This window comes from Rhinolophus sinicus, chromosome 4, assembly GCF_057876585.1.
Source record: "Rhinolophus sinicus isolate RSI-liver-muscle chromosome 4, RSI-T2T, whole genome shotgun sequence".
Taxonomy (NCBI): Eukaryota; Metazoa; Chordata; class Mammalia; order Chiroptera; family Rhinolophidae; genus Rhinolophus; species Rhinolophus sinicus.
Genome location: NC_142504.1, coordinates 42,863,489 through 42,883,779, shown reverse-complemented (window position 1 = coordinate 42,883,779; position 20,291 = coordinate 42,863,489). Strand labels below are relative to the sequence as shown.

Here is a 20,291-nt window from a genome sequence, read left to right as displayed (position 1 = left end):
AATGAATTAGAAAATACCTAGAAAAACAATAGGAAAAGTGTTAGATTAAAAGTCATTTAATTAGAAATATTAATAAAATTAATAAACATTTAACTACTGTTCAAAAGAAAAGAAATTGAAATTTGTCAGTATCAAGAAAATAAAGCAGGGCAATACCACATATAATACAGAAATTAAAAATACTGAGGGTCTTATTGAACAACGTTATGACATGTCTAACAACTAATGAACAGATTTCTTAACACAATTGTTGAAATCTATCACACATTTAAGGAAGGAATATCCATTTCATCAAATGTTGTAATAAACTAGAGAAAAGTTAAATACATTATAACTCTTTATGAATCTAGATCTAGATCTAGATCATAAAAAATCTAGATCTAGATTTTAATTCCAAAAATTCCAAAATAAGATAAAGTCAGTACAAGAAAACTATGAAAATATTCCACACTAAGATACAAAAATCAATAAAATATTACAAAATTAATTCCAGTAATTAAAAAAAGAAGAAGAAATACACCATTACCAAATGGGGTTTATCTCAGCAATGCACATTGGTTTAACATTCAAAACTTAATAAATGTAATTCAATACAATAAGATAATAAAAGAGAAATTATGTGGTTACCTTAATGACAGAAAAGCTATTTAAAAAAATTGACACCCATTCATATTAAAACTTCATACGCACTAGAATAGAAGGAAACTTTCTCAATGTGGTAAAGAACATCTGAAGAATACCAACAGCTAATATCAACATGAATGTGGAAGACTAAAGCATTCCCCCAAATATTGAAACAAGAAAAATATGTTATTTTCACTACTTCTATTCAGTATTTTACTGGAGGTCATAGCTAGTACAAAATTCAAGAAATATACCAGAACAAAATCCTAAGGAATCTTTCAAAAAACTGCTAAAACTACTAATTAAATTTAGAATTATTACAGGACACAAGGTCAATATACACAATTTTATTTTTTGTATATACTAATAATGAACAATTGGAAAATGAAATAAAATATATACTATTCTTGATAGCATCAAAGAAGATAAAATACTTAATCATTTGTAAGACTTCCACACTAAAACTACAAAAGTCTTAGGATGAGAATTTAAGACCTAGTTTTATTTAAGAATAGCTTCCCATTTGAGGGTTAAGTCTGAGGTTGAATTGGTAAAGGTAACTACAGGTTAAATGGCAGCCAAAGACATTTGCCTCAAAGAGGCTATATGAGGGGCTTCTTTTCCTCAAAATAGAGATCTATGATACACAGTTTATCTGCTTCATATTTACATTTACTTTTGCATAGAGCTTATAAAATGTATTATATATGTTGGATTGATGTTTGCAAAACAAGTTGTTTTTACTAGTAGGGACGAAGCTAGGAATATGGCCACACATGTGTGAGACTTATAAGAGTGAAGTGAAAGACATGTTTTTGTGTGACACTGAGCATAACAAAATTGAGTGATAAACACATTCACCAAAACAACTTGTGGTAATCACCTCAGAGGTAAAAAACTCCTGGCAAACCACTTCTGGTTATCACCTAAGAAGTAAACAAGTCCAAGGAAAAGAGGATAGAGGCTGAACTCCAGAGCAATGCCATGAGTAGTCTGACTGGGCACTCCTGTTCAGACCCTCTGCGAGGTACAAGCCGTGATAATGGGACTCTCCAAAGTTCTTCCTTAGAAGACCAGCTCGCCTCAGACCTGTCATGGGCCCAGTCATCTCTTCCAGACCAGCGACCTTCTCCATCTTGATTGGGACTTGGTTCGTTATTAAATTCTATTCTATTCTGTATAACCTTCTGTGCTTACCAGAGCATTGGCCTCTGGAGGGACATTGGCTCCCAAATAAAGCTGTGTCACTCACTCTATCTGAACCTGTGTGCCGGGACTTTGTTCCCCACTCATCACGAGGGCCATCCCAGGGGATTAATGTCCCCTTAACTTTCAGGAAGAGACTGAAATGTAGCGATTGCCCTTACAGGCACTCGCAACAATTTTTAAGCAGGTTATCACGTATATGTGTATTTTCCTCCTCTGTATACCCTTCAGTTTTGTGAAATATAAATAAAGACCATTTGTTTTTCAGGCCCTAGACCTGCTGCTGAGCTCAGTTGAGCTATTTCTTACCTCACCTCACTTCTGTAATATTCAGCTTCTGATCTAATTCTGTGATTAAATGCTCTGCACGTATACGTGTAATGAGGTGGCTATATTTCTGTACATTCAATGAGAAACTTTGCTTATCAATATATTTATGAGTTTTCAGGAATATGACTTACATATTTCTGAGGTGAAATTCCTAAATTAAACCAAAAAATATTGTATTCAACTTTCCTGATAACCATTGCACAATTTCCTTTTCACATAAAAATATTATAACAAAGTTGTTTGGATTTTAAAAGTGACTTACCGTATGGCTCGAGATTGTTTTGGGGTTTTTTTTATTTATTTTTTTATTTTTTTGTAATGAACAATAAAACAATAAATTTTAAGTTAAAAAAAAAAAAATTGAAAAGAAATGTACCTGAGCATGTATCTTTCCCTGGATAAACTACCCTGCTTCATTGCAAAGTGGCCATAGGTCTTAGACCACCCAGGAAAAGCACTATAAAGAAGTTTGGCTCAGATCAGCTTTAAGTCTGTCTTCAGATTTTCACACCATGCTGATTTTGACTTGGTTTGCTCTTCGTTTCCCTCTTCTTACTTTCTGGTTTTTAAGGTTTGAGGCTTTTTGTTTTTTCAAGAACATAACCTTTCCAGGCCATCTATCTTGACAATGTGAAACTTGAATACAGATTCAAATTTCTTTTCGGAAAAGCTCCTTTTATAGTGAAACCCAATGATATTGATTTTATTGTTTATTGAAAGTATTCTAGTGGAAACTTAGCAGAATATAACAATCTGATTTGCACATTATGTGGAGATATTTTATGTTGTTTTCTACCACGTTATAAATTCTATGTGCGTTTTAGTGAAAAACACAGATTTACAGCAGCTGTTATCTAATTAAAACAAAACAAAAACAAGCCCTCTTTTTTTTCCTTCTTCACTAGCAAATCATGTCAACTGATCTGTGTTATCTCTAAGAGAGCTTATTTTCAAACCTTGAAAATAAAAAATAAAAAACATAATCATTCCTTTATTACTTTGTTTTATATTAGAATTTTTAAGTGGCATATTTCAAACAAAATATTTAAAGTATGAATTATATATTTTTGACTAAATTTAAGTATCTTGCCAGAAGCATTGACTGATATTTTTGGCCACAAAAGAATGTTTCCCAGGTATTTGGCTAGACATTGGAATGGGAAGAGGAAACAGGCGAATGTTGAACTTGAAATCTTAAATATGATTTGTTTATAATGTATTTTCTTTGCCATTTCTCAGTTTCTAATTTTGAAGAGTGAAAGTGGAGGAGAAGTTTCTATCTGCTATATAATCAAGCAGGTATGTTTGTCTCTGTTTAGTAGGTAATTTGAAATGATCATATATTATTTTGGTTAACAAACATTATGAAATAAGTCTTGTTTTTTTTTAAATGTAATGTATATTTTAATTTGCTAGCACTATTATAAATGTTTTAAGCAAGGAGATTTTTTACTGCACAGATAACATGGCTCCTCACCAAATTAACACAAATCAACAGGAACCACACCAGTCACTTGAAACTGACTGGAACTGTGAGCTGAATATTATTTATATTTTCTTTTTTTCTCTGAGTCTCTCATTTCTGTTTTGTTGTCATGCTCTCTTCATTCTCTTCTGGGTCACATAGGCTTTCATCATCTTAAAAACATTTTACCAGACATTGTTAAGATAGCACTATTCAAGGTTAGTAATGAGTGAAAAAAAAGTATATGTATATAAAACACTTATATTAGCTCTACATCGAATATTCTAAAGGTTAGGTCTCTGGTTGCTACAGATTGTGGCAGTGTTATCCCCAAACCAAACAAGAGGAGGCTGTGATAAGACCAAGAAAAAGGCAGAGAGTGAAGGGGAATATTCTGGTCTAACAAAAGTACCACATATGGTTTAAGAAGCATTTAGTTGTTCATATTATTGGATTTAATTACTTATGGTTTGTTCATGAAGACATGTCTTTCTCCCAGAAATATCTGTGGCTATTACAAGACATTAAGACTATTCAGAAGATCTAGCCTCTCTGGAAATAATTTGGAAATATAAAGAGTCATGCCTCAAAATATAAACATCATATTTTGATAAATTGTTTTTAGTTTAAAATTGTTACAAATTTTCTTTTAAAAAGCTTGTTAATAGTTAAAAGCACTACAAAAAATATATTATGCCACCATTTAGAGATATAAAATGTTAATGTTTTGTAGACTATTCTTTCACTATTATTTTTATGTAAAATATATCAATTTTCTTGAAAATTTGGTAGAATACATATATTTACTTTTATAACCTACTTTTCCCCCTTCTCACTATGTTATCAACATGTATCTACATAATTAAATATTTTACTACAAACTCATTTTATTGGCTGCTTAATATCCCATTAGATGTTTATACCATCACTTTATTTAACAAATCTCTTATTGCTGCATATTAAGACATGCATGCATACACAATATTTTGATAAACAGTCTTATAAATAAATATTGACACATAGGTAATATTGTTTCCTTCAGATTAATTTATAGAAATAACCAAAAGGATTAAACAATAAGTCTTTGATACATATAGCTATCCATTTTATTAGTTAAAAAATATATTGCTAGTCATCTCAGACAACTCATAAATCTATGTCAGGCTTGTTAGATGGTTCATCAAGTATCAAGCAGAAACTGACTATCTTTTACAAAATCAGAGAGTAAAAAAAAACAAAAATTAGTGGGGTATTTTAAACTAGCAATACATTTTAATGAATGCTAACTTCTCTTTTATTTGACTGATCTCTTTTTTCACCACTGTCAGAGAGATTTTACATTGAAGTTTTTTACACATTTCAATGAGGGTGTTACAGCACTGACAGATAATGAAAATGCACTCTTTGGAGTCAAGATGATTATCTTTATTTTATTGTCTCAGGGGCTGGCAAATTTGAAATATTTTGGGTGGGGCAGCAGGCTGGAACTCAGGCAGGAGTGAATGCTGCTTGAGGCAGAATTTCTTCTCCAGGAAAACACAGTTGTTGCTTTTAAGGCCTTCAACTGACTGAATGAGGCTCCATCCACGTTAAGAATAACCTCCTTTATTTCAACCATATATTTATGTTAAATCTACAGAATACCTTCTCAAGAACTCCACTATTGGTGTTTGATTTAATAACTGGATACAATAGCCTAACCAAGTTGACACATAAAGCGAACCCTCACAAGGACGTTTGACACATTTTAGTAATTAGAATAAATAAGGACCAGATATTGAATTCTAGAACCCTGGCAATCACAAAATAAATTGTGCTGTTCTTTACAAATAATTTCTAAAACTGTAGTCCTCAAACAATGCTATGTTTCAGTATATTTATTCTGTTCCTAAATTTAGTACTGACACAAACACTAAATGGAATTTGGCTTTTGCGTGAATTTCTAATGCTTTGCATTTACTTTCTTACCACTGCTGTAAGAAACTACCACAAACTTAATGGCTCAAAAAATCTATCACATTTTTACAACACAAATTTACTATGTAATAGTCTGGAGGTCGGAAGTGTGAAATGTGTCTATGGGCTTAAATCAGGGTGTTGACAAGGACTATGACTTCTAGAGTCTGGGGAGGGTGGGGAGAGGGGGTCTGTTCCTTGCCATTTTAGCTTCTAGATTCTGCCTACATTCTTGGCCTGTGACCCCTTGCTCCATTTACAAAGCCAGCTGTGTAGTATCTTCACATTTCTCTCCTCTCTGACCTCTGTCTTCATCTTCACATCTTCTTCTCTGACGCTGACCCTCCTGCCTCTCTCTTATAAGGAGCTTTTTTTTTTATTGCATTGGGCATACCAGAAAAATTGACAATGACCATCTCATCTCCAGATTCTTAACCATAATCATACCTCATAGTCCCTTTTGTGAACCTGTGAATATTGTGAGGTAACATATTCACAGGTTCCGGAGATTTGGAAATAGACATCTTTGGGCGAGGGGGTATTATTTAGCCTACCATATATTCATGTAATTTCTTTGTATTTAGTGTCCTGAAAAATAATTGTTTAAGTAATGTATGAACATTTTTGGTCATTACATGTTTAGGCCCAATTTTAGCATATTGCTTTCATAAGGAGATATTAAACATTATTAAAAGATAATTTTCAAAGGGAAAATAATGACATACAAATTTTCAATGAACACATTTCAAAGATGATATTTAATATATTAATTAATGAGTCACAGTAAAATGTTACAATTTTTTCAAAGGAGAATTCACAGCACCTCACTTATATATCAATCAAGAATACTTAAATTAATTTACAAAAAGATGTAAAACTGGCTTTTTCCAGAGGGAATGGAGGAAAATCAATTGCCTTCCACTGGACAGAGTTATTTTTATGTCTGTAGAAAGAATACTTTCACATTGCTATCAGTTGTTTACAGCTCACACAGAATTATAAAATAGCTGAAAGAAAATAATTGTATAAATGCCTTTGAAGCAGATAAACCAACCAGAAGGATGTGCTTTAGAACATTTACAGCTTTCCACTGAAGACACCAATAATTTTTGGTCCATTTCAAAGCCTTTCACAATTTTTTCTGATAATATTTTCACAAAATTTATATTTAGTAAGTGTATAAATGGGGAAGCATAATTTATTTCATCTTAAAGTTTACAACACAATTCAAACTTAAGAAAAAATCAGGAATGACACTAACTTTATTTAAACTTTATGTTTAAATACTGTAATTGTAAGAGCAAAATAATTAAGTGCTAATGGTTATGAATAATGGCTACAAAATTCTGCATTCTGCTTGCAGTGATATGATTAACTTCATTGAGTGATTCTAGAATAGAAAAATATATTCACTTACATTTGCAAAAGTTCATTATTTTTTAGCTTTTTTACACTGACATTAATTTTCAAAACTCACTGAAATTAAATAAAATTTATGAATTCACGAGTGCACTAATTACTAAAATTAAAAATATTTAACATTACTATGTTAAATTTTAAATTGTTATAGTCTAATAAAATCAACATGATTTAGAGGAAAATGTATTATTGCTATGCTTTCTTTCACCAGGGTTTTGAGATCTAATAAGATTGACTTGAGTGAGACTAACAAGAACATACATTTATGCAAAATGTGTACTTCATACTCTTGTAAAAATAAATTAAAACTTCAAAAATGGCAATATTTGTCAGTTCTACTCTATTATTAGTAATCACACATTTATGTACTCCCAAATATTCTCCAAATACTCGTTGGCCAAATTTCTTTACTTTATTTTCCAGTTATCTTTGCTAAACTTTTATAAAGTCATTTTCCATTCATAGTTTATGCTTTATCATCATCCATTCACGCCTCAGCTTTAGAAGTTCTAAGGACTATCAGACATGAAATTCTAACTAGTGAATCTTTTTCATCTTTTTCATTCCTTTACTTCTCTGCAGTTTTTATTTTAGAATGCCCTTTGTGCCCTGTATTAGTTTGCTAGGGATACCATAACAAAATACCACTGTAAGGTGCCTAAACAACAGAGATTGATTACCTCACAGTTCTGGAGACTGGAAGTCTAAGATCAAGGCGTCAGCAGGTTTGATTTCTCCTTGGCTTGCAAATGGCCACCTTCTTGCTGCATTTTCACATTACCGTTTCTCTATGTGCTCACACCACTGAAATTATTTCCACTTCTTTTCAGAATAACTTGTATTTGATTAGGGCCCTCCCTTAAGACTTTATTTAACCTTAATTACCTCAGTAAATGCCCTATCTCCAAATACACATTAGGTGTTATGGCTTCGACATACACAATTAGGAGGGACACGATTCAGTGTATAACACCTCCCCCCTAAACTATTATAGTGTGTGTAATCTAGATGTGTTATATCCCTGGCACTACTACCTTTCCCAGTTCTTTAATTTCATTTCTGTTCCCTAAAAGTGAATATTTCCAAGTGTCTCTCTTTTCTTTGTCCTCTATGTTCTCTTTCACTTCTTTTCCATTCTTATACTCTCGTTTTTATCAGTCTTGTCCCTATCACACTTTTGTATGATAATTCCATTAATATTGACACCATGATTTATATTTTTAGTTCCAATCTCTGTCAAGGTTCAAATTCACAACTATTACTGTAGAATATCATTATCCATGTGTTACTCTTACAAGCTCAAACTTTACAGAGCCAAACTCATAATTTACAATTCCAAACTTTCTCTTCATGACTTCTACATCTCCAAGCACAGTCATACTCAGTCTAAATCAAATCCTGTGTTCTCATTCAAAATTAATATACATTTTAATTAATTGTACTTAAATATTGTTTAAAGTTTTACAATGGCATTTGTAAAACCACTGAACATAATTAACAAAATGTACTTAAAAAGGAGCTTACATTATAAATGACTAAAGGTTGAGTATAAAACCTGGGAAAAATTTTCACAATGGCCAGTCCAATAGATATTTTTCAACAAAAATAGACTGATAATTAATATGGTCATTAGCAAACTATCAAAAAGATCCATTCAGAGTTCTGTTTAAATGTATCCAGATACAGTTCATGATTTTGAAATCTATCTTCATATGAAACAATTTTGGTAAATGTATGCTATTATTAGTGTATTCTCCCCCTTCAAAATGTTTTCTGTTATGTTTGCTAGGGTCTAAAAATACCAACGATGAATTTTACCGGGACTTTCACAAATCACCTAAGCTTCATGTTTTATTTTCTTGAGGAGTGAGCTTCGTACCTCCTAATAATAGTTTATTGGAAAAAAATAATTATTTTATATATTTTAAATTTAAATTAAAACAAATCAAAAAGTATTTACAGTAGTGATGTCCATCTTTTGGTAATAAGTAGAGGGAATTACATCTTAGAGGTATTAAATAGAAAGCGATCCATGCATGATTCTTATTATTAATATTTTCTTTGTGAAAAAAATCTATTAATCTTTTTTCTATATTAATACAGTACATCTTGAAAAGGAATCATAAACAGTATTTATAGATATATTATCTACTTTTTATGTAAATTTAGTAGGAATTGAAAAGATATTAAGAAGAATATTTATGGCATGTTATTACTATGAATTATCAAGTATTTAAAAAGACATTTGACATGGTACAATATACATTAAAGGGTGATAAACTAATCATTTACTGTTTTCAGTACTTTATGTATTTAGGTAGTAGACTTTATAAACTAATAAAACGAGAAGATAATAGTTTTGTATTTTGTTGGATTTGGACAAAAGTTGACTTGAAAGATAAGTTATTTAATTTTCATCCTTTGCTTTTATTTTTCACTACGGTAGTAATTTTTTCTATGCCAGTTAAAAAGAAGACTTTTGAGGTGGGTTAATGAGCTAAGAATTGAAACACTTAATACCCTTATGTCTCTCCTCTTTCTTTGTTTTTCTCCCCTTTTCCTGTCCTTCTCCTTTTCCTTCATTCTCTCCTCACTTTTATTCCTTTCCTTCCTTTCTTTCTTCCTTCCACTCATTTTTTTTATATATGCATTTGTCATGTGCTTACGATAAGCAAATCACTGTTTTCTGACTTCAATGTGCTCTATCTAATATGAGAAATTACGTGTAAGCATAAGATAGCATTTCTATGAATTAATTGCTAGGAGCTGAGTGAGGACAAAGTATACTTATGGTAAATTCTGGGGAACAGATTTGAGGGTGGTGAACAGAACTTCACAGAGGAGGAAATGCTGCTTGATATAATTTAAAAGAAGGTATAAGTTAAAGTAGGTAAATGCCATGCTTGTCTCTTCTCATGACCACATCAAAATTACAAGTAAACTACATTAGAACCATCATTGAGAATCACCTGAAAGCCAGCTGAACAAAAGTCTTGCCACTAAGGAAATACAGAAGAAGCTATATGAAGACTGGAAGGAGGTGCACAGACACAGAACAGGCAGGTCCAAGCCCCATGAGAGATGGTTAAAAATTGGGAAGGATAGCTCAGCTGTGGAGGTCCTCCCTGAGGAGCAAGAGGTCTTAATCCCACACTAGGCTCCAAAACCCAGGTGTACAGTGCGTGGGGAAGAAGTCCCCATAACTTCTGGCTGTGAAAACCAACAAAGATTATGGCTGAGTGAGACAGAGCCAGCTGAAGTCCCTGGTACTCCTCTTAAAGGGTCGGCTCATATACTTACTAGCTAATGGACTCACTAGCTCTGAGCTCCAGCACTGGACAACAGATCAAAAGACACCATGGACATACAGAGAGGAACTGAATTGTCTGGATCCAGGATGAGGGCTTGGAGGGTCAGCTTTCTCCCAAACAGAAGTGCTGGCAGAGGCCATTCATTCTTGGATGAGCCTTTCCCTCTTCCTGCAAATGGAAGCAGGAGGCCACCATATGTAGGTCTCCTTCAACCTGGCTAACAACATTCACCCTGATTTGCCTCACCACGATGATTCCCTGAGACCTCACCCCACCCAACATTCAGGCCCACCCAAGCTGCTTCCAGTGGCTTTCTCATACAACAAGCTGTTTTGGCTCATGCTGCAGACATTCCTGAAATCTCTCAAAGGGCCACAAACCTCAAACAAGCAGCATCTGACCTCAGGTCACCCATACCTCTGGCTAAGCAGCTCTGAGCCTGGCATTAGCAGCAGCCAGCCCTGGTTCCCAGCTTAGCCTCACCCAGGAACCTCCAAGCCCAGCACCATGACAGTCATCTGCTGATGGCTTTGTGACTCCTGCCAAGTGGTCCCAGGGGTTGGCACACCCAGTGGGTAATTTTGGATTGAGCCAGAGTACCACCTGGCTGCCTCCATAGACAACACACCCAAAGGGAAGATTGGGCAGGCACAAGAGCTCTGCTAAATCGAATCAGCACTGTAATCACGGCCATTCCTCACAATGGACCGGCCTAAGGGTTAGTCCCTCCCACTGATGGGCAAACAGCAACCAAGGCTGGAGGACACACACAACACACACAAGGGCACACTTGTAGCAGCCAGCTCAGGTGACCAGGGAGACTATGCCACTGGGTTCTACAGAATACCAACTACATATATCCATTCTACTGAGACTGGGAGGCATAGAAGACCTTCCTAATACATAGAAACAAACACAGGGAGGCAGCCAAAATGGGGAAACAAAGAAACATGTCCCAAATAAAAGAACAGAATAAAGCTCCAGAAAAAGAACTAAACAAAATGGAGACAAGCACTATAGCAGATGCAAAGTTCAAAACACTGGTTATAAGGATGTTCAATTATCTCAGTGAGAACTTCAACAAAGTTTGAAAACAGTTGCAAAAACAGCAATTACTTTTGCGCCTACCTGATTGTTATATTCAACAATTATAAATAGTGTACGGGGTCTTCAAGTTTTTTTCCCCCTCTACTAGGAATAATTAAAACGGACTACCAATACCAACTATAAGAATTTCCCTTTTCTTATCTACTAATTTCTCATACTGCTTTATTTCCATTTTGCTGCTCCATTTTCCTATCCTCACTCCTTTCTCAGTCCATTCAGTTCTGAGCTGGAATAGTCAATTTGTTCTATTAGAACACTTATTCCTAATTTTAGAAAACTTGTTGTTTTTGTGGGACATTATTAAATACTTATCTAATCATCTAATGCATTTAGAACATGACATTTTTGTAAAATATGTTCTAGAAATTGTTTCTATCTTTTTATGTGGACCTGTAGCTTTATGTCTCCTTTGAATATTGTCTGTTAACTGATTCCCTTGTTGTCTGCTTAATGCTTTGCAAAAGTTGGGGGAGGGCTGTTATTCCTGGCTTTGTAAGATAAAACAGTAATTTCCAGATATTGAACTGAAAGCAGATGTTCAACTGCAAAGAAATACGGATGTCATTGTGTTGCCTATTAATAGTCCCTCTTTCTGCAGGAGCTTGAAATTTTATTGTTCAACCTTCTGCTTCCACTATGAGTAAACTACACCACAGATTCGAAAGCCTAAAACAGCATTGTACATTCAGGAAATAGAGGGGACTTTTTTATGATGAGTGTCTGAGTGGGGAAACAGTAAGAGAAAAAGCTACATAAGAAAAACAGGCTTCATGATAGTCTATTCTGACATATCTGCTAAACATTTCAGCTTTTTCCACTGTAGATACTGCAGAGCTGCTGAAAGTTTTTCAAGATAAGAGTAACACTTTCAGATTTTCAATTTAGCTATATCACTCTGTTAGGGGAGTAATAAGTTTAAAAGAGGTCACATTTGCAAAAATTAGAGATAAGTTAGAAGTTACTCTAAGAATGCCTGCTTGAGAATAGATATATGACATTTTGGTGAGGCATTCTTAACAAGTTTGTTTAATGATAGGGTCATTTGGACTAGGCCACCTAGTGATTGATTGATAGATAGATCTTTCTATATATGCATATAAATATAGGGATGGATAGATAGATAGACAGATAGATAGATAGATAGATAGATAGATAGATAGATAGATAGATAGATAGATAGATAGATAGATGACAGATAGATAGATGATAAATAGATGATAGACGATAGATAGATACATAGATAGATAGATATAGATGACAGATAGATGGATGGATGGACGGACGGATGGACGGACGGACGGACGGATAGATAGATGATAGATAGATAGATAGATAGATAGATAGATAGATAGATAGATAGATAGATGATAGATAGATACATAGATACATAGATAGATGATAGAGAGATAGATAGGTAGGTAGATAGATAGATAGATGATAGATAGATAGAAAATCTTTGCTTAAATCCCCTTCCCGCATCTCATTCTATCTCATTGATCAGGAATGTTTTTATGACCACATCTGAAAACCCTCAGACTCACCCCGTTCATTTAATTCCTACGAGTAGGTTTCCATATCAAAACATAAGAAACCAAAACTTACATTTCACTACTAAATAACTTGAATGTTTTAGGTCTTAAATAAAATAATTCTGAACAATTGAAACATATTTAAATATGTCTGCCTCAAACAAATGATTGAGATCACAAGATGATAGCCAAAGCCCTTGACTGCTAAATGGCTGTAGCATGTTAGCAGCCGAACTCTATTTTATATGAGGATTTAGAATCAAGGCAGTGAAAGCAGGGATAGAGAGGAAAGCAAAGATAAGGGAAGCATTGTTATAGTTGAGGAAATAAAAAGTGATAGATTTGATGTGGAAAATGAGAGAAAAGTTGAAAAGTCTGCATAACACCCATGTTTCTGATTTTGGAATTAAAAGGATTGGTACCTTTTATTATAAAAGTATTTATTAAGCACCTACTGTGTGCCACGGTTGTTCCAGATATTGATGATAGTTCAGTAAACTAGACAAGCCAAGGCCTTATCTTCATAAGAATTCTATTCTAGTGATGGAGGCCATAATAATCAAACAAGCAAATAAATATGTCGTATAAATGAAAATAAAGTTTGGCAAAGGAACAGAAGTGAAAGAAAGCAATGTAGGAAAGAATTATTTTCAGAAGAGAAAGACAACAGCTCACTGAAAACATAACACCTGAGCTAAGACTTGAGAGAAGTGAGGATATAAATGAATACTATCTCTATTAACTTTGGCCTAATTGTGTTCGTATCCTGGGCTTTGGGTCTGATTCCAATTTGCATGTCTGTATTAATGTAACTTTTCTTCCTCCTTATTTTTTTTTTAATACAACTGGGGAGCAACTTTTCATCACTCACTAAGCCAGGTTTCAAGACCAGTGCAGCTGGCAGGCAGTCTGATGTTTTCTGTTACAGTATTTCTGGTAACTTCCTTTTCCAAACTTTGCATGCTGTTCTAGACACAGTTTATCTGAATCATGATCCCTAGAGAAAGAAAATTATTTCTCGTATTCCAAGAATGTGAATCCCTAAAATAATGAATCAGAGTATCAGTCATTTCTCATCTCTCCCAATCACCAACATACAGGTGTGAGTTTAATTTTAGTCTTACATTATGGCCACAAGCACATTGCCAGTTTCTTCCTGTAAAGGTTTGTTCAGAGTTTCAAAAATATCTTATAAAAGATCTGAATTTTTTAAATGGTTTTAGCTATGAATAAGGAAATCTTTTGCTGCAATATTTTTTGCCCCTGCTGCACGTTTGGTGATTTAACTGGATAAAAACTCAATTACGGCCAAATCTAAGTTTGTGTGTACGTTGTTATTGATGATGTTAGTAAATATGAATACTAAACATACATGTCGTCTTATTTGTATATCATATATATACATATCATATATATATATATATATGAAAATAGATTCAGATCTTTTCATGCATTCACAAGTCCTTTATTTCATCTCTGTTGAAGTTTATTAGTGAGTTACTTAATGTGTTAGAAGTTATGCTCCTTTGGATTTGAATTCCTTCTTAAGCCATAAAACTATCTAACATGACTGGGCTTATTAGTCACGTTAGATACTTGCCATCTGATGATGGCAAAGAAAAATTAAAAATAATGTTAATATTCTATAAATTACATTACTTTTCCTCCATTCTGCTATTTCTTCTGACCCATCCTCTTTTCTGTGGTGCTCTTAGAATAACATTCATCAGTTCCAAAGTTAATAATGCTCTCAAGACAAGTAGTATTTAGCATAAGCTAGAAATATTTGCATCACAGGAACAAAAGCTACTTTACAAATACTTTAATTAATATGATGCACTACAATGTGAAGAACAAGTTGACTGCTCAGTTTAATATAGCTCATTTGTCTGCACTCTATGAATTTAAAACAACCTACTTAAGATGCCAAACAACTTCATTTCAATGGTGTGCAAATGAGAAGAAAAACAACATGTTACCAAGGAAAGTTTTTAACCACTTTTTCCATTATTATACAACATGAGAAATGCATTTTATAGTGATTCAAACTCTGTAGTAATTCACATGTATACGTTTCAAGAGCACACACTTCTATATATGTGTATAAACTCATAGACACATACATGCATGTACACATATTTTAAATATATATATTTGGAAATAAAAGTTCGATGACATGAAATGACCTTACTATAATATGCTATCTGTGATACTTTCTAATATGTGTGTTTGTCTTTTAATTCGATTTATTTAAACTAAACGAACAAACAAAAACAGTTCATCAAATTTTCCCACCACCAATCTGTTCTCTGCATTTATGAGCTTTTATTTTATTTTATTTATCTTAATTCCACATGTAAGAGAGATCGTATGGTATTTATGGTATTTGTGTTTTACTTTTTTCACATAGCTTAATTGTTTGTTTTGAATGTTTAGTTTTTCAATGCTGGTAATGATCACAAATTGCTAATTGGTTACAAACTGCAATTAGTAAAAATAAAGTGTCCATTTTATCATTTATGTGAAAATAAAGGAATGAATAATGGAAGAAAGAGAAGGAAAGGGAGGGAGAAAGGAAAGAAGATAGAGGAAAAGAAGGAAGAAAAACACCTTTGTGAATACAAATATGTGCTCTTTATGAACATAGTAAAGATACAGAAGGATACACATCAAGTTGCTAACACTGATTATTTTGGAGAAGTGAGGGTAGGAATTGAAATGGTGTGGGGGTGGGTATTTGAGGTCTCAACATAAAGGTTTACGCAGCTCTGTTCACTGACTTGGTACAAAGTGCATCTGTTAAATTTGTAGTTAAAAAATCCAAAATTGTATTCATGTACACATATATATGTATATTATTTTACATATATATGTATATATACAGTACATATGTACTGACAAGTTTGCGAACTCATCCTAGATAAAGTGCTACATATCTCATTGCTGAATATCATTATGGTCACCTTCAAAATACTCCCCTTGGGAAGTCATGCACTGACGCCAGCACCTAGTCCACCATTCAAGGCAATTCTGGGACTCTTTTTCTGGAATAGCCATCAGAGCTGTCTTCGTATTACACTTGATGTCCTGAATGTCATCAAAATGTCTTCTTTTTAATATTTCCTTTATCTTCGGGTAAGGAACAAAGTCACTGGGGGCCAGATCAGATGAGTAGGAAGGGTGTTCCATTACAATTATTTGTTTACTGCCTAAAAAACTCCCTCACAGACAGTGCCATGTGAGCTGGTGCATTGTTGTGATGCAAGAGCAATGAATTATTGGTGAAAATTTCAGGTCGTCTACTTTTTTCACTCAACCTTTTCAGCACTTTCAAATAGTAAACTTGGTTAACTGTCCAGTTGGTACAAATTCATAATGAATAATCCCTCTGATATCAAAAAAGTTTAGCAACAGCGTTGCAACAGGTTCACGAACTTAATTGTCAGACCTTATATGCAAATAATGCTGCAATGAATATATGGATGTACATGTCCCCTCAAAGTAGCGTTTTGGGTTTCTTCGGATTAATATCCCAAACTGGGTCCTTTTTTGTTTCTTGTTATTGGCTTTGTTTTAAAGTATATGTTGTCTGGTATAAGTATTACTATCCCAGCTTTTTTTTGTTGTTTGCTTGTTTCCATTTTCATGAAATAACTTTTTCTATCCTTTTGCTTTCTGTCTGTGTGTGTATTGCAATGTGAATTGAGTCTTTTGTAGTCAGCATATAGTGGAGTTGTGTTTTTATATCCATTCAGCCCTCCTGTATCTTTTGATTGGAGCATTTAATCCATTTACATTGAAAGTAATTGTTGATAGATATGTAGCTATTGTCATTTTATTATTCATAGTTTTTATTTATTTTTTTCATCTTAAAGAAGTCCTTGTAACAATCCTTGTAATAGTGGTTTGGTGGTGATGAACTCCGTTAGCTGTTTCTTGTCTGGGAAGCTGTTTATCTGCCCTTCGATTTTAAATGATAACCTTGCTAGGTAGAGTACCTTGGTTGTAGGTGCTTCCTTTTCATCATGTTGAATATTTTGTGCCAATACCTTCTGGTCTGCAAAATTTCTGTTGAGAAATCAGCTGACAATCTCATCAGGACTCTCTTATAAGTTACTAGTTGCTTTTCTTTTGCTGCTTTTAAGATCCTTTCTTTGTCTTTAATGTTTGCCATTCTAATTATGATGTATCTTCATCTGGGCCTGTTTGAGTTCAACTGGTTAAGGACTCTCTGCACTTCCTGGACTTATATGTCTATTTTTTCAATCAGTCATTGTTTCTTCAAATATGTTCTCAATCTCTTGTATTCTCTCTTCTACTTCTGGTAACCGGATGATATGAATGTTGGTACACTTGATGTTGTCTCAGAGACCGCTTACCTTATTCTCATTTTGGTGTTTTTTTTTTATTCTTTTTTTGTTTGCTGTTCTGATTGGGTGTGTTCTGCTACCTTGTCTTCCAAATTGCTGACTTGATCCTCTGCTTCATTTAGTCTGCTTGCGATTCCTTTTAGTGCATTCTTCATTTCAGTTATTTTATTCTTCACTTTTGACTGTTTTATATTTTATTTTTTTATGGTTCCTATATCCTTTTATATGCTTGCTATCTCTTTGTTGAAGTTCTCACTAAGTTCCTTGAACATCCTTATAACCATTGTTTTGAACTCTGTCTGTGGTAGATTGCTTGCTTTTATCTTGTTTAGTTCTTTTTCTGTAGTTTTCTCCTGTTCTTTCATTTTGACTTTTTTTTTTTGTTTTGTTTTGTCCTTTTGGTTGCCTCTCTTTATTTCTATGTATTATGTAGATCTGCTATGTCTCTCAGTCTTAGCTGGGTGACCTTATGTAGTAGGTGCTGGGGCCCTGGCACAGTCTCAATGGTCACCTGCTGTAGGTGATACAGGAGTGTCCCTTGTGTAGATTATGTAAGCCCTCCTGTTGTAGCTAAGCCTTGATTGCTCTTGGCACGTCAGTGGGTAGGACTGCCCTCAGGCTGACTGGCTGTGGGGTTTGGCCACATCCACAGCTTATGGACTACTGTGCAGGGGGCTTATGCCACTGAGTGGGGTAAGCCCCACTGAATGGGATTTGCCCCAGCAGGCTCTGGTGCTTGTTGAGACCTCCCTTTGGGTGTGCTCCTTGGGATAATTGGGCAGTGCTCTGCTGTGGTCTGAAGCCAACCTCCCATATCTTGATTCTGGGACCTCTTGGGAGGGGCTCTGGTGAAGACCCAGGTCATTCAGTGCCTATGACTGTCCAGGGACTGCCTGGTAGCAGCTACAAAATGATCCATGGTTGTTCGCTGCCTGTGCTAATCCTGGAAGCACGTGGAAGAGGCCCTGCTGTGAACCGAGGACATCTGTCACAAGTACCTGGCCTAGGGTAGCTCTGCAAAAAGTCAGGGCACCCCAAGGCCTGCTGCTACATGCAGGCTCCCTTAAGGTTTAGCTGTTGATAAAGCCTCCTGCGGTACATGAGTTGGGAGAGGCAGGGTCTCAGGGAGTCACTAGAGTGGGAAGAATTGTGGTCGCCAGGCTAATGTAGATTCTGGTTTGGAGCCGGTGCTGAGCCTGGAGCTACTCAGCAAAAGTTTCAGAATTCAGGGAGGCCGGTCACCACCCACCAGGGACCCACAGACCCACAGACTTTGATAGTTTTCCAAGAAGAGTGCAATGTGGGCAGGGCTGGCTGCTTGCAAGTACGTGTCTTAAGTGTTGGCGGAGCAGGACAGGGCCGGTTCTCAGAGAGTCAGCAGTGTGGAGGAAGCAGAGCTCACCAGGCCAATCAGATAGAGATTTGGCTTTTGGGGCGGGTTCAGCATAGGAATGATGTCTCCCACCTGTTGGCTACTGGCTACACAGGAGGAACACTCCTCACAGGGAAAATGGCGACTGTCTTCCAGCCCTCACCAGATGCCACACAACTCAATCATCTCCCCATGTACCTCTGACAATCCTGAGTCATCATCCCTCCTCTGGCGCCCAAGGTGAATGCCTGAGAACAAGTGAGTCTGTGCCTGGGCCCTTTAAAAGGATGTCTGGGTTTTCTGCAGCCTTCCATCCCACGTGGATGGTCAAAATCCCCCCAGTTTTTCACTCCCAGATGTTGTGGGGGCTCTTCTTCCCAGCACCAGTACTCCAGGCTGTGGAAGCTGGTGTCAGGCTGGGGTTCCTTGCTCCTCCAGGGTAAGGAAGTTTTCAGCCAAGATATTCCTCCTGATTCTCAATCACCACATGCTGGTGTGGGGCCCGTTCCACCTCTCTGCTTCTCCTACAAGTCTCAAGGCGACCTCTTGTTTATATCCTTAGTTATAAAACTTCTGTTCAGCTAGACTTCAGATGGTTCTCCAGGTTGATTGTTCTATAATTTAATTGTAATTTCAATGTGTTCACAGAAGGAAGCTCACACAGTGTTTATCTACTCTGTCATCCTGGATCTGTAGTGCTTGTATTCTTAAATTTATTTTAGCTAAGCAAATGGACATGTAGTAGCACATAGATAAATCTATTTCCAGCAGAATTTCTCAGTTACCTTCGTATAGAACTTTTTTGAAAGAAAAAGTTTAATGATCCTTTAATTATGCAATTTTAGGTAGGAAATGCTCCATTTTACTTGAATCATGTTACAAAACATTTTCTTATATTGTTACTGTATTTTGTTTTGGGCAAGGTCAACATTTGGGCCTCAGGCTAGATAGACAAATATAGTCGCGATATGCATTTTCCATATTGACTGGTCTCGGAAAATATTAAGAATGCTGAAAAGTAATGAGAAATTTTTCATAGAGGCCAAGAGAGCATTAGTAGAAAAAGGCTGCATACCTCTACTCTTTCCTTTTGAGTTTTCATTTCATTACTTTACTTCTAGTGTGATGAATTGGTCTTGTATAATCACACTGTGAGAATAGCAAGACCCTCAAGGAGAATCTCACTTTGAGGGAAGGATACTGAACTATTTGTAAGGGCTTTTAAGATCAGGGCCTAGGTGAGGGAAAGCTAGCCTGATCACTGTAAGGAGCTCATGCTGGAATATCTTCTGGTCATGCAACCTGGCCCTGATAATGTTATTGTTCTGGGAAGAAAAGGGTATTTGTGTAATCAAAAAGAGTGAGGACATTAGGAGCCCAGTTGAACTTGGTCCTGAGAACAACCACAGCTGATTGTAACATTGGTAAAAACTGTATCTACTCCTCTTTTTCCTGTCCAAGTACAAATGAGCTACCCTGGCCTGGTCTAGTTGTGAGGAGAAAATAATTGATAGTCCCATCCTTCTTAAGTCAGCATAGCCTTCAGTAGTCATCATACTCAGGAAATGAACTGGGCCACTTTACCTCAGGGCTTCTGGAAGC

At 35.3% G+C, this 20,291-nt stretch overlaps 1 long non-coding RNA gene across 1 annotated transcript in view; it reads left to right on the top strand.

The window, feature by feature from the left end:
* Positions 1-3,402: 3,402 nt before the first annotated feature.
* The window catches only part of LOC148758361 (uncharacterized), a 252,872-nt gene continuing 235,983 nt past the window's right edge, over positions 3,403-20,291 (top strand). The window contains exon 1 of the long non-coding RNA XR_016021080.1: positions 3,403-3,459. This is a non-coding gene — a long non-coding RNA (uncharacterized LOC148758361). The remainder of the gene's footprint in view (positions 3,460-20,291) is intronic.